Below are 16756 nucleotides of genomic sequence, written 5' to 3'. Positions count from 1 at the left end.
ACTGTTGGTCCAAGTGTTGGATTAGTAAGAGTTAATGTACAACTTCTTTTATTCCTCGCCATGAAATAAACATGTTCATGCATCAAGTCGTATTATCCGCTTAATACTCACAAGTCATCAGCCGCAAAGGAGGGAGCGAAAATTTATACATTATTTCAATTTTTGATTCATTTCATAAACTGTATACAGTACATCATGTATACCTATAATATATTCTCACGTATATCGTTGACTCGAAATTCCTCGACTTCGACAAGCAGATATACGTGTCATCGATGTAAAAAATAAGAGATTTTAGCAATCGTCAAGTGGTCTCGGAAAGAGTATAACATTTCAAAGATTATGAAAATCAGGTCAACGAAATCGAATTTAAATCCAATAAAATCTTATGAAAATTTATTTTACTAACAATATGAGGATCCGGTGAAACATAAGTTAAATTACTAAACTTTTTTCATATTATTCCATGTAAAAAATGTCGTAATTCTTCGAGTGGTTAAATTTTGAGTGTGGATAAATCTCATGTATATTACATTACAGAGTTTTAAAATAATAATTACATCTTGTTGTTGCACAGGCATAAAAACACTTTTAGGATTGTACGAGTGACAAATCAAATTTGTACACATAATATTCATACAAAAGCGAAGAAACGTGCTGAGTATTATGTAATATAAACATATAGTAGATATACGATGGGTGTAATAATGATAATGACTGTTGGTAAACATACTCGATGACTACGTGTTCAAGCACCGCTCATAAGGAAGGTCATGATTGCCTTTACACGAGTAGCCTTGAAGCTTGGCGAAAAGTAGAAAAGAGAAAGAGAGAGATGAAAGAATCTTGCATTTCAATTCGGCAGAAGAAAAAAGAAAGAAAAAAAAAAAGTAAAGACGAATCTTCCTCGCTGAATTTGCGTGTACAAACGTGTGTATAACGTGGCATATAATTGATTGATGATTATATACATACCGTTTAAAAGATTATGTATACATCATCGTACGTGTATAAGTACGTAAATATATTCAATACGTATCAAATTGTTATGAGATCGAACGTCGAGGAGACGAAGGTGCTACTTTTTTGTTCTACAAATCTTCAGTTACGATAATTTATTCATATTTTTGCCCTTTCTCCTTTATATATATATTTTTTTTTATTCTATTCTATCGCGCGGCGTAATATGTGCAACGTCAATAGTATAAATCGTGTACAATGCGTATTGTATCGATATTTGTGACCTGCCTATAAGCCGCCATTTTTCTCTACTGATGGGTGCTGAAAAACAAACAAAAAAAAAAAAAAAATCAAAAGGAATTTACTGCAGAGAACGAACTGGCGAGCTGATGATTGAAATTTAAAAACCAGTCTTTCCGCCCACGTTTTTTTTTCTCATGCTGTATTTAAATGATGTGTATCTTCACGTGGTTTCATAGTAGGTATATCATATATATATACCTATATATACACACGTATGTATGTATTAACGCATACAGTGGGCGGCAAAAAAGTATTCGTACGGTAGATAAATTTGAAGTAAAATAAGGAATAATTTTTCTAATTAATTAATTTATTCAAACGTCTGCTGTTTTATTTTATGCCTGGACAATAACGTAAAGAAACATATAGAATCGGACTTGTTATCTTATGTTGCGTAGCTAATACGAAGGCAAGAACAAGAGTATTCCTACACTATGTATACGAAACTTTTGTCCCTCACTGTATATCAGCAGCAAATCGCCGTATGATTGGATAACAATAAATGAGGCTGGAGTTAGTAATATTATGGTAACGGTGCGTGTTTAGGAAAAATCGTTACTTCACACCTTCAGGGATTGTCTGATATTTAGTAAACCGCAATAAACAAAACACGTTCATAATTTGAGAAGCCAACTCATTGAAAGTTATTGTAAAATTGAACGACAATGAATTTTTCCCCGATGTTTCGTTGCGGAAACGTTACTAACCTCAGCTTCGTTACGATGACCCATTTTATATTATTCATCAATTTAGCAATCTTTTGAACAAGATTTACTAATACATCAGATTACGTGGATACATAAATTGTTTATTTTGCAGCTACCGGGATGTTCAAAGATTATTGACAATTGTATCGGGATTCAATAAAACGAATATACAACCGAGCTTAAAAATTGTATAGGATCATGTATCGTCGCGTGACAAGAAAAAAAAAAACTTGTATAAACATACACATGTGTTACAAAACACTGCTCAGCACGTTTCCTTACAGAAAAACTTTAATACCTGTATGTACAAGGATACGATAAACTTCTCGTAACTTTGAATCAAAATTTTTGTCATGAAAACTTTTTTCACCCCTTCACATTTAAGTATATTCGATAATATAGACAAGCTCCTTTTTTCTTTTTTATTCTTGCAAACCTGAATTTTTCTGGCAATTAAATAATATTGTTAAAAACCTATTATAATCGATGATCCAATGAATCAAGGCGATGATTTTTATCAGATCTGAAAAATTTTCATGACAATTTGCTCACCGACTTGTTTCCCAATATTATCACGAGGAAAAGCAAGAATATTCGCAAGTAAATATTTTTCAAGTTACGAATTTCGTTGTTTCAAATTTGAAATTATGCGAGCGCAATGAGACGGGATTAGCGCGACAAATGATACGCAGCTCAGCGTGGGGGACAGGTTGATATTGCACGAGGCTTACGAATAAAAAGTAAACAACGATGGACGAAAAACTTTCATGAAAAAAACACACGCACCGTGTATCGTCGTCGATGAACGCAACAGCAGCATGGAAGCAGCAGCAGCTGCAACGATTCCTACACAACATAGCACTCCTCTTTCTTTATCTGCTGCTTTATGCTGCACGAAAGATACAGTAGAACCTTCATCCGAACACGAAACGAAGCAAATCATATACACAAGCAGCGTAAAACGGAGTTTCAAAAATCCGTCAAACATGAATAATCAATTTAGCCGTCGGTATTGTCACTCCGTAATGTACTAGGAGAAAATTGTCACATTAAAATGAGTTGTAACGTAAAAATACTAAATTAATTATCGTTTTTGCTATTAGACTATAGTCATTTGTAAAATTTGAAAAAAAAACTGATAAAAAAAAAAATGATTTCATCTAATAACTCGAATTGTTGTTGAAACCACTTTTCCGATAACGGTAAAGACAAAACAAAACAAATGAACGAAAAAGAAAAAATCAGCACAGCCCAGTCGGCGAAAAGATATCGAGGTTCTACTGTTGCGTGTTTTCCGTGCTCAATATTAGAGAAAAGTTGCTGGACCGCTGAACTTCGGTTCCCAGTCGTTTCATTAGTATACGTAGGCATCACCTCCACCCCTTTATCTTTCCTTTTTCCCTTTGGTCTCCCTCTCTTCAATACTCCGTTAATCTGATATCTCTCTCTCTCTCTCTCTCTCTCTTTCTCTCTATCCTCCGCACACACCGCATACACATGTATAACATTATACACACGTACGAAAGGACCGAGTATATAAACGCGGGGTAAGAGATGCGGGATGATGATGATGACGACGACGACGATGAAGCGATGCATGTGAAGAAGGGAAGGACCGAGTTCCAGTCTCGGGTTACTATCTCGGCTAAGGGATTCTTAAGCAAACCTCTAAGACTGGAAAAACGGGGGGAGGCAGCTGTTCTATAGGCATTCTTTCATCCCCGAAGCGTTTCAGCCCCCCCCTCTCTCTCTCTCTCTCTCTCTCGCGCTGCCCGTTGCAGACGGAGAAAAAAAAATGGAGGGGCAGCGAGGAGGTTGGGGGGGGGGGGGGTTGAAAGAGGGCCTGATGCCCAACCTGCGGAGCAGCAGAGTTAGGGACAAACCACCGAGAGGTAAGAAGGTAAGTTCGTTCCCTCGGCACGCCACGACGCGTTATTCACATGTATCCTGGCTGCCTGCCTGCCGGGGGGGGGGGGGGGAGGGCTAACGGCCCCTTCTTTTACAGGCGCAGGTTGCCGCTTGTTCCTTATTTTCTCGGCGTCGTTCTCCAAGAATCGCCCTCCAGGTCCTTTTTAGGACCTCGGTGCGCGAAGTGCGCACACTTTTTTAGTAATGAGTTATCATGTACCCTTCGGGGGATGTTATAGCCAGTCCTTATCAGCCGGGTTATATGTCTTCTATTTCGGCTATTATCCGAGGCTACGTATCGCGATGCAAAAAGAGCGTAAGGGCCGTATTCTACATTGCAATCCTGAGAAACAAAAAAAACACAGACATATTTTTGCGAAATATTATAATGTATTAATGAGTTTTTGTTCAGAATTGAACGTACGATTCGGCTGTTATGTACATTTTGCGATGCAACGCATGGCCTCCGATATCAGTTGCGTGTGTCTCGGATGTTTTTCTATCTCGTTTCGAAAATTATCATCATCATCATTGTCATCGTTTTCAATCATTTTCTCAAAACTTCTTTCAATGACAAGGTTTACTCGAAGTTTTCACCGTTTGGTGGCTTTGCAGCCGGTGTCTCGTTTCAATCGTCTCTTGAACTGATTTCGAACGTATTTATGAAATGAATATGGAATCACGAACAGAATGTTACTATTCGTTTTACCTATTGCATGGTATCAGCAAACAGTAACATGGTACGGACAGTAAAAGTAGGTATAATTACGACCGCGAATGTCGATGAATTTCGAGGTTATGGCAGCAACGAGCAGAGATAATGTACAGTTAATACAGCAACACAAAACCTGCGTATCTTCATATTGTTCTGGTATTTGATCTGCAGATTTCACTTTTCTTTAAAAATTTTGTACTCGCATTTTTTCGAGAAACTTCTATAAACAAGTATACATTCAACATTTTACTGTTCAACGTCAGCACCACTTAACGATCAGTAAACTACTCCGGTTTCTTTTGTTCTTCTCAATTTTTTTCGGTTATTGCATTGCATAACTATTCTGTACGTTAGTTTGTTTTAATTGTTTGTGATTTTGTCTTCTAACTTGTCACCCATTTCTTAAACACACATGTATCGAATTTGGGTGACAATGTCAATGAATTATAATCATTTTATATCCGCAATCGCTGATATCTATTTAAAAAATTTTTAAATCGCGATTTTCTTCGATGTTTAGTTAGATTAACATTTATGCGAATTTAAACTCCGCAGGAAGAAGATTGTTAATACGATGAATGGTTGGAATAATTTATATTTTACATAAGCGTTATATACATACATAGTTTATGGCTAACCGGTAGGCCTATTGGAACAGAAGTAGAGAAATGTAAGCGTCGTCCTGTTTTCGAGGCCGTGTTAGAAATCTGGAATCCTGCGTGCCGCAAGATTCGCAGAAACGTTGCGGAAAAAAAAACCTGAATAAATAAAAATTTCTTCGACATTTAACGACGTTAAGCTTATGTGTTATTATGGCGCTATTATTGGTGTTAATGCTTATAGCTCGATAGTACGAGCCGCTTCTATGGCCAGCTTTATTACTATTACTTTTGCAGTATCAATTTCCCTTCCTTGAATTATACCTAACTAGTACCCAACGAAACTGAATTACAATACGTAAGAATATCCGCGATCGCCGAATAGCCGGACGATGCGTGGGCCACAACTAAGTAGTGATAATTTTAGTAGGCATATTAACGTCACGTTGTAACTAAGTCTCAAAGTTGCCGTCTGATATACGGCGACCCACCGAACGAGACGACGCCCATCGCAGTCAGCGTTACGCGTTGCGTGCCAACCTAACCTAACTTTCAACGGGAGGCGCCCAAAGCGCCTGTTTGACTCTGTAGTCATATTTTCGGCATTCCGAAATTAGCCAACGGTATTTTTAGCGATCCTTTCTACTATGCCAAATTGCTAACAAGCTTGAAAATTTCTTATATTCCCACAAAATTACGAAAGAAAATAATGTGACGCTCTGACATCTGGCGGCAGGAAATGAACCGCCGTATTTAATTTCAAGAAACCTCTTTTTTTATTTATCACGCTACATCAAATCTGCGCATCGAAAATGAAAACTCGTAATTTGCATAAATTTTTCTGTATCTTCATACCCGTATGATTTATCTAAAATGACCATTTACCGACACTTCAGTTTTCTGCGCCATATTGTTTCGCCATTCATCTTTAGTTTCATTGCCGATCAATCTCAATTGCGAAAAGTAATTTTGGGACGCACCCGAGTTACTTTGCCCGCCTCACAAGTTCAATTTGTTTAGGTTAGGTCAGCTTCGTAGTTCTTTGAAGAGGGGTCTAATTGCCCGTTGTCCGCTTCAGGCTCTTAGGTTCAGTTGAGAAATTTTTGCTAAATTACGGACTCAAGATGGGGATGAGCAAAGTTCATTTTACGATGGGTTGGTAAAAACATTTGAAGAAGATCTGCAGACTTGAAAGAATTTTATGATTTTAGAAAGGGCTGAGCCGGGGTAATTTAAAAAATACAAACAATACTCAGCTTCTCCTAAAATCATAAAATTCTTTGATATTTGGTGCGGGTTTTAAAATTCGAAAGTACGCATGGGTGCCGTTATTTATTAACATGCAAAAATATCTACTTTGGTTGATTGTTATCGGTGTTCAAAAGCCGACTTATTTAACGTAAATTGAAATTCAGATGAGTTTTCTGTCTAGTTTCGGAATGAAAAACACGGAAACCGGAAAAAAAATATATCCCATTGTCGCACAATTGAGAAGGCAAAAAATTTATTAGAAATTTATTAGAAAATTAATTGTAAATTACATCCAATTAATCACAAAAATCGAAACCTTTCAATCAACTCTGTACGTATATCGGAATTGACACGATCGAGCCGCTAGGTGTCGCTGCGCGTAGTCTTCGCGCATAGACACGATCTCATGATCGATCCGACGATCTGGCAGTCTGAAGCACTCTATTAAAAAGGGCGCTAAGCCGCTAAGCCGAAGACGACGGAGTGTCGAGACGCTGGATGGATTGATAACCAAGTAACGCATATATACCAAAGGAGGAAGATAGGGGGGGAAAAAAGAATGACTTCCGGTGTGGCAAGTAGATTGTGATAGCAGCTGAGCCGCGCGGAGCAGCCCCTAATCTACACGCACATTTTTACCGTCGAAAATATGTACGTACGTGGCTCTGTGTGACGGTTATGTACAAACGGCAGCTCGTATGCACGGGGAACAAATCAGGGATAACTGACGATGGTGGCATAGCAACTGACCGTCAGTCAGGAACAGAGACAGCCAGACAGACAGATAGACGCTGCCGGTCCTGCGCGCATCAAGATAAATTTCTACACAAACGTATTTTATTTTAGTACTTTTTTTTCCTTCAGATTTCTTATCACCGAGCGCACATCGATAGCAATGCTCTCGTAAATCAACCGGGAAATCGTCGTAACTTTTTTTTTTAGATCGATGCTTTATATTCCGGCGTGAAATTACTCCGAATCTAACCCAACTTTCATTCATTTGTTACATTTTTATTACAGTTTTAAACTACTCTCAATTATCTCAAACTTTCTTTACAGTTTGTTCTTCATCTAGTTTTTTCACTCAGCCTTTGCTGCACTAGCGTTACGAGCTGTAATATTCCAAATAACTCGATGTACGGTTTAACGTTAAAACAAACAACGTATTCCAAAAATTATGTTCTAAAGACGCCAAACCTTTATTCTTATCATACCGATGTAAATAATTTACGAATCATAATAATACATAATACTTGTACCAATAATATTTCGCTTAGTTTATGACGAAACAATCGTAAATCGTTGAATAAAATTTCCAAAATATCAAATGTTTGTCCATTGTTTAAGATAGTAAAAATTTATGGACATGTTCGATTGGGATTTAGAAGAAATAAGTATGACAATTAAAAGTTTAAGCTGGTCATGGTTTTTTTTCTCCCCCAAATTCTCAATTATTTTTCAACGATTATGATGTGAACGTAAACGTAGATCTTTTACATATACCTAAGCATAACTGTGCGTATACATCGTAAATGGGGATAGAAACAAACGCGTTGAATACAGAGTGTGTGTGCACTGACGGTTCGTGATGGAACAGAGATAACGAGGAAAAGAGACGGACAGAGGCAGAGTTGATGAGAAGAAGGGAGAAAGAGAGAGTTTTAAAAATTCAAACACGTTGTCAAACATTCGTTGTTAACATCGGTTTGACTGTCTTTCGTACATATCGCGCATATAAGGAGGAGAAAGAAAAAGAGACAACGCTGGCAGACGAATGAACGATGTATAATTTTTTCTAGGAAAAAGGATGTGCAGAGGTTTCTTTGCTTTCCTTTATCCTCTCGTTCTTTTTAATCCTTGTAAGCTTTGTCAGAGATCTCGCTCTTCTCTCGCTCAACTCGTTTCTTCAGTATTCACACAATGATGCTCTCTTCTACCTCATCCTCCTTTTCCTCTTCCTCCTTCCAGACGCCGCCTAGGTACTCGCTCTATCCTAAATGCGGGAACGTCGTATGTAAATATCTTACCCTAGCCGTTGGACGACTGACACGAAAAAATACGTCAGCCATTCGGGAGGAACGGAGAAAGAATGAAGAGAGAAAGGTAAAACGATTCATCAATTAAGACGCTGTGCACGTTCAACGGAAATTACAATAATACGAATCACCGGATATTTGTTTATCCTGCATTTTGATTAACAAAAATATGGACGCGATTTTTCATGTTTTATACACTGTGGCATTGTTTTTCTTCCAATCAACCAAAATCACAAGTTTGAAGATAGCAATGATAACTTCACAAAACATTGGGGGGGTCACGATTATCAAATTTCAGAATAACTTTGAAGCAGTTGAATTTCCAGAATGTAAGTAAATTTTGTTTTGTTGCGGTAAACTCAATTCCAGATAACTCCAAAATTGCAAAATAACGATACTTGTGAACGTGCACTGTTACAATAACGCCACTAACTTCAACCTCGTCCAAAATCTGGTTACATGAATTAACCAACTTCTTTCAACATAGGCATCCAACCATTCGTCGGATCCGACAAAAGTGTTTGGTCATTGACTTTCGGCTGAAGTGGAACCAAATCGTTTCTCGATTCAAAGATACATTAACTCGAGCATGGTACTAGATTAAAAAGATGTCAAAAAATTATTCAGTTAATTTAGGCCTGTTATTCACATCAGTCAAAAAGAGTCATTTAATCGTAACGTTTCGATTAAAATGTAGAAAATTTTTACCCCGAGTTCAGGCGGGCAGTTCGTTACCGGGCACAAAAATGAGTGTAACAGGGGTTGGCTGTCGGTTTCGCCACTTCCTGTGACAGTTGCTGAAGTGAAAGCCACGGTTCCGTGATCATCAACGAGCAACAAACAGCGGTGACGGAAAGTGACCGGGAACTCTGAAAGCAGCTCTGCACCTGCCGGTGACCGTTGCTCATTAGTCTTTCGAAAAAAGTAAAAAAAGGGTGCCGAGGGAGAGAGAGAGTGAAATTTAGACCGTTTCTGTCGTTTTTTTCTCCTTTGATATGATCGGCACTAAACACGGTAAAAACTGGTGCCGGACCAGGAAGAAGAAAGAGGAAAAGAATGCATACTGGTTGTCATGACTTCCTCCTCGTCGCCGCTGACGGCGTAGACACACACAACATGCACCGGAAGATCCCCTTTCCCATTTATTACGGTTAGTCACTGTCGAGGAGGAAGTCGCGGACCGTTTCTCATTCGCCTTCTCTTCATCCTCATCCTTCTCCTCCTCCTCCTCCCCCACCTTCGCCTCTCCGACCTGTAGGCCACTTAAGGAGGTCGCGCCTCAAGGGGCAGGGAAGAAATGATGATCGCGCACCTGCCGCCTGTCTGTCCTTCCTTCCTTCCTTCCTTCTTCAATCGCTATGCAGGTATGAGGCAGAGTCGACCCGCCGATTCCACCTTGTTCCTTTTTCTGGAAGTCTTTTCATTCATTCGTTTCCAAGCATGTCATAGATTCTTATCTCTGTGACCTGTTCACGACTTCTTCTTCACCTTGCTTCCACTTGCAGCACACTAAGAGATCATTAGATCAGTGCCATGCAAACGTATCGCACGCAAGTCCTTATCGAATGATTAATCTTGCAGCTTATTAAGCTCAGATTATATTCAAAGTTGTTTAGAGCTGTCCGCATTACTGGGAACAAATTCAACTCATCAACGTTATTTCATTTGGAAACAGTTCGAAACAGTTCTTGCTCTCAAATAACCGAACTTCAGTATCAGCAGGAACTTTATTATACCGCATCATGATCCATGAATGTCTCAATATCAACTTCAACAGTGACATTCGAGTGATTAACTAAATTAAGATGTTGTTTCAATCCAACGTCACATGTTACACAAATTCAATTCTTCGGGCATCTACACTTCACACGCACCTGTGCACATAATAGCTAATTACTAATTGACACCGACGCTTATCGTGTTTTGAAACGAATACATAATGGAACCTGCACTTGCAGCGCTGTGCTCTGCCTTCAATTAGGGTAATTGCTGAGACCAGCGGTGTTAGTGGATTTGATTGCTCGCCAGGTTTATTTATAACCAACCATCAGGTATGTATGTATGTATGTACAATGCTAGGTGGCAAAGGGAAGAAAAAGTACACAAGCGACCGCTTATTATCTTATCTAAATTGTTCCTCGAACCAAGCAAAACTGGCGCGTCAAACGGGAATATAATGGTGTTGGGTATCCAGGTGTCAAGTTCGTGGTCTGCCCCACTCTCTTTAATCTCTCACCTTCCCTCTTATCCTTCCACGGTAAACTAATAACGCTTCGTACTAAGTCATACTCATACATGCGTATAAGTCCATGCATCATCTAAACCAAATGTATGTACATTAAAACCTTCACTCACGATCTATCACAGACTTTGCGCAATTAGCGGCGAAAAACTTCAGTGCAAAATTCTACAGACTATAGCTTGTTAATCGAACACTTGATTCGAACCCAACTCTCCAAATCGATCACAAACATTGTTCTACATTAGTCGAAACTGGCAAACTTGATCACATTTTCTGCTGACAGTGTGCCAATTCCCTTCTAACTTTTCACACACTAAATGTCATCATGGGTGATGATAAATTGCTCATACTTCGTCCTTTTCTCTGGTCCAAATTGTCAATAGCCTAGCTCATTCACGGTGCAATAAAATTTCCAGTCTCTACCGTGTCGGAAAAGCTTCTTCTTATCGTTAGTCTGTAATTATTCACGTTTCGATTGTGCTTGTAAGTTTACTCGCACTTCTCACTCGTTAGCTTTGCCGTGGGAAAAATTATCGACTGTTGGACAGATCTTTTACCACGACCGGAATATTATTGCGCTTCTTCAGAGGCTCTCAGAGGTTGCAGGTACGTCAGACGATGCAGCTGATGTGTCGGGTTATTGGTGTCTGCATGCAACCTCGCGCTAAACGAAGGAAGCAATGAACGCTCTGCACCTGTAGCTCAAGAGTGGTGGTGCAGCATCAGCAGCGGTATCAGTATCAGGTCCAGCGCTGCTTTGATGCGCTGTGAGTAAGTATAGTCTGTAACCTCCGTGCAGGTTCTTGCGTTGGGATCCATAAAAGTTGCCCGACCGCATTCTGACGCCGATTTTCGGGGTAGGATTTTTTCTTTCATTGTTACGTTTTTTACATTTACAAACGTATGCATGCGCACGTAACTGGTCAGTATACACGTATCAACAAATCAACGGATTATAAATTAATATTTCGAAGTTGCAGATGCAAGAATCCGGAAGAAAACGAATACTTTACTTTTCTGATTTCAATTTTTTCTTTCATTCTCTTCACTGCAGGCCAACAAAATCCTGGTAATACAAGCTGAATTTTTCTACAAGCAGTTAAATTCTGCTCATCTACGAGACTCGAATATACATATATACAGATTTTGTTTTCTTTCTTGCTTTCAACCAGCGACAAATTTTCACCATTCCTTCACAGTGCAAAGAATTCTTAGACTTTTGAATTGGGGATAACATTATTCTTTAATATTTCGAAGCATTCTTCGAACCAATAAAATTCCCTGCGCAATTTTTGCTATGTAACACTGGCCGTGTTAATGTTTCGCATAAACTTTCCTCGCAATGTTTAATTTTCCATTATCAAGTACCTACACGAGAGGTTTGTCGCTCGAATCTCCTGTTTCCGCGTAACAATTATCGCAAAGACGATAAAGTAACGTGGGTAAATGCTTCAAGAGTCGGAATCTGCGGTAAGAGAACTCCGCGAGCGAATTATTCTTGATACGCTGTAAACCGATGTGGGAGGCTTGAAAACGAAACCTCTGAACAGTGTGCGGTTGTATCCCACGTGTAGTGTCACATGCCGTACAATGTAACCCATACGCGGTTCCACTTAATTACTTATCTGACCGACACAGTTACCGACGCTTAGAACGCGATTCGGCACGTATAATTTCAAGGGGATCAAATTGCGGAGCGATTTCTTCATCGACGTTTTTTCTTTTCTGATGTATTTTCATTTTTTCAATTCATACTGTATTGAAAAAAAACATTCTTCAAAATCGACCAAAACGTTTCGGGATACAAATGAAGAATAAACTAACAACGAAGACTGTGGTGAAAAATTTTCTTTTTTACACTATGACTCAATATCGATATGATAATTTTATATTATCGTCCAAGATTTAGTTTGAAATTCTTCTTGTTACGTGTGTGTAATGAATTTTTTTTTCATACCCCGTTACTGAACAATCACCCGATTGAAAAGGAAGTTTTGAAAATTTCTACATTCATACTCGAACCAAAACAAAACCCGGAAATTATTATCACAGACGTTTTTGGATTTGGCACGTTAAACTTTCATACTTTTTTATTATACAGCCATAAACACACATCGTGTAGTCAACCTCCCGTGTAATTAAATGCCTGCAGATGTCGATCAGACGATTCAATATGTATACCACAATTTTCGCAACTTCCGGTGACGATTCTCTCTTTGAACCGAGTATAATGAGTATAAGTGGCGCGAATTGTATGAACAAGTAAAGTAAAAGAGAAAACACACGAAACTGACTTGAAAGCAAAAAGACGAGAAAAAAAAGGCTATAAAAACGGTTACTACACAGCTGTTTAATACTGTCATTTCAACATTATCACCGCAGTCAGAAAAATTGAAAAAAAAATTGTTTTATTACGCATAGTTCGTCCCTTTGTTAAAAGTTTTTGTTCAAGCATAATGGAATGAAGAAAAATAATGTCTGTCTATATTTGCACAGTGAATTATGGAAACTGAAAACATTGCAATTTTTACCAAAACATTCCGAAATTCTTCGTTCGCGTTATCCATAAAATGAAGAAGTAAAAATTCAGTATTACGAACTGTGTGAATTTCAATAAAAATATCGTCTGCAATATTACTGACCAACGATTCCATATTTTTATTTTCTATACTTCTACATATATTTAGACTCGCTTGTAATGTAATACGGTTAAAAATTCTGATAAAATTGAAAATTCGATAGCTATTTTTTTTTTTTTTTTTACCCCCACCCATCGAGAAGTCGCGTCGCGGTTCATCTTTCTTGAACGAAACGATCGACGCCCACCGCGTCGCGCAGCAGCGGTGTCGAGATGATCAACGAGGCGATGAGACAGCGGGTGACGTCAGGTGGTTAATTACTTCGCGTCCGGCAGCCCCCAGCTTAGCCACAAGTAAAACGATCTTCCCGCAACGATGCTAACCGACATTATCTCGTTTCTTGTTTTCTTTCCTCTTTTGCAGTCCTCGCTGTATTTAATATGACGAGACGATTAGACGTACTCGTGAGTGAGGCGTTGAGATTGTCGTTCCAACGATCGGTTGTAATAAAAAATTATCGAACTGTTATACACACGTATACTTCTCACAGTTTTAAATAATTCTTAACAAGTCCTATTCTATTTAATTATTATGAGAATAAATATCAGAAATATTTGAAAAACTTTTATAACTTTTTATTTGTCAAATAAACGTAAATATGATTGTTGTGCGCAACGGTTGAATTTCTGAAAATATTACGAGAAAAAAATAACGGGGGGAAAAAAATGCGACAGTTGATAAACACAAAAACAGCATTATTTTGAATCCAAACGACTTGACCTGCACATATTTCAATTTCGAATTGCTGTGGTGGTTCGTTGATTTATGTTCGAAGCAGTAATATATCGGATAAAAGTTTTATAAGAAAAATGCTTCAAACTTAATAATACACAGAAACTGTCCACGTTGCGAAAAATTCAATCTCGATCATGAGCGGACAATTCAAAAAATGGTTTTTTCACGAGATTTTGAAAAACCGTTTTTACACGATTGAAAAAACCTTACCGAGTGGATCGCGATAATTCGTCTGTAAAAATAGTACAACATATACGTTGTAGGTTACATGGGTACAGGTAAGAAGAAGACAACCCGTAATTTTTGAATCAGCGGCGGCAAATTTCTCTTTTTTTCTGTTCATTGCCCAATTTCTGAAGCGCTCGTGATGGTCGTGTTTCTGACAAGGCAATTAAATTTTGCGCGTTCCTAGGAATCGCTTAGGTATCGAGTGTTCGCAGCAGCAGAAGGAGCGAGAGAGAGAGAGAGAGAGAGAGAGAGAGAGAGAGAGAGAGAGAGAGAGAGAGAGAGAGAGATCATGCCGCCTCATAATATAGCCCGAAATCAGAATGGCAGGTAAATTGGTATTTTCCCCGTATTCCATAAAAGCTGGCAATATATATATATATATATAAAATATATCATAAAATGAAGGCTTAGCGGAAATCTGACCTCTATACGTCGACGTGTATATTAATAATAAGCATAACAATAACGGGCTTGAGAATTGATGAGTGTAACGTTATTTGGTTGGATATGAAATCCCCGGGGATCATCGGTACAGCAGAAAACGAGGATAAAAAAAATACATTCCAAGAGCAACAAAGCGAGTGAATAATATTCGTAATTTTCCCGATCACAGAAAACTGATGAAAATTGGGTATAGTGTGATTCTGATTTGACTCTACGTCTACAATTAATGAGCTTCAAGAAAAGGTTATATTCAGAATTTGGAAAGCAAGAAAACTTGAATCGGGGGGAGGGGGGGGGGGGGGGATAAATCAACACACGATCAGAATGAAACAAGAGAACAAAAAAAAAAAAAAAAAATTCGGACAAGTAGAAAAAAACAACAACGAACATCTGTTTTCGGTTACTTTTTCTGCTGAACCCTAATTTAATAATTACTCTACAGGGTACATAATTGTATACAATTTGCAAAACTGTATGTGTGTGTGCGCGCGTGTGTGCCCATTAAATGAATATATAGGTATTATTTCTGCTTACCATGATGCAGAAAACTTGGCAGTACCCAATTTCACAATATTTATTAGTAGCTGGATTTTGATTTAATTAAATACGTAGTCTTTCGATTATGAAAGATTAAAGTATATATAATAAATACACCCACGACGTGAATATATCTACATACGTTTAGTTGAAAAATACAGTGAGTATCGTGTTACAATTTAAATACAAGACCCGATGATAGTATCTGGTCTGCTCGATCTATTCGTCGTTCTTCATCATCAAGATATACGCACCCTAATAGGCACACATGTATCTAACTAGTTTAGTGAATTGGTGGTTTTTAACTTCAGTTGCTCCCTGATGCATACACGGCTTTCTTATTTCTACACTAATACGGATACCGGGACGAAGAAGAAAGAGAAGACGAATAAGAAAGAGTGGAGGTAGCCTCGGAAGGAATTTGTATGCGTATTCTGATTTCGTTCTTTTTCTGCGTCTTTGTTTCCTCTTTTTCATTATTCTTCTGGATTGGGATGCTCGATTTAACAACAAAAACTTGTGCAGGTACAATACCTGTACACTAGCTCTCTGCTACGACGATTAGCATCTGCGTAAGGTATGGCTGCTGTAATATACTTTCCGCTTTCGTTCACGAGCCAGCCGAACAGCTAATCATTATCCAATTATGTGAAATCTAATACTCGCGCGCACGCGATTCGCGAAACTTGGGAATAAAAACGCGAAAACAAAAAGCGAAGGAATAGAAAAAATGCAAAACAAATTTTGGGAAATAGAGAAAAAAAAAAAAAAAAAGACACGTCTCGCGGTAAAATCAGATAAATCGAAATACATGTAAATCAACGGAAGATTATTGTGTGTATATCTACAGATATTCAAGCACGCTACTATAATAACTGTATGAGGAAGAGAAAACGGGAAACAGAAAATAATTGCCTTTTTATAGTTTTACGATATATTAAAAGCATTCGATATATTACTTTTAAAACACGTTTCAGGCGATGAAATTTGCGCTTACACTACTATATTTGTTTGTTGTTATTTCTTTTCTTCAACCACCAATCGCGGTCGTGTTTACTCTCTCATTTCTACTTGAAACCTACGATCTTCTAATCAAAATTCACTTGCTATAGGAATTATAAGATTCGGTCCATTTTAGTCAACGTGAATGAAATAAAACGGTTGATAGAAGAAAGTAGTAAAATCAATTATAATCGACTATCGCAATAGCAGAGTTTCAGATTTCATTTACTTCTTTTAATTCCTTAATAAACAGTTTCCGTTCACAATTTTCAAGGAGACTGCAATACTGCAGGCACAGTGTGAATTGCTTCTTGTATTCTTATACAATTTTTGACACGAAGTAGACAATTGGCTGAAGAAATAACTTGTATATTATTAATTCATAAAAGGTATTAACTCAGAATTTAAAAAGTGCTAATGAGAATACCAATGAGAAATATTTAAAAAATC

The 16756-nt window shown here is 38.0% G+C and overlaps 1 protein-coding gene across 1 annotated transcript in view; it reads right to left on the bottom strand.

Moving 5' to 3' along the window:
* The window catches only part of LOC124219202 (F-box only protein 43), a 49140-nt gene that overhangs the window by 28848 nt on the left and 3536 nt on the right, over positions 1 to 16756 (bottom strand). The gene's annotated exons all lie outside the window — the stretch shown is intronic.

This window comes from Neodiprion pinetum, chromosome 5, assembly GCF_021155775.2.
Source record: "Neodiprion pinetum isolate iyNeoPine1 chromosome 5, iyNeoPine1.2, whole genome shotgun sequence".
Classification (NCBI taxonomy): Eukaryota; Metazoa; Arthropoda; class Insecta; order Hymenoptera; family Diprionidae; genus Neodiprion; species Neodiprion pinetum.
The sequence above is the reverse complement of the archived record's forward strand: the minus strand, read 5'-3'. Positions and strand labels throughout refer to the sequence as shown.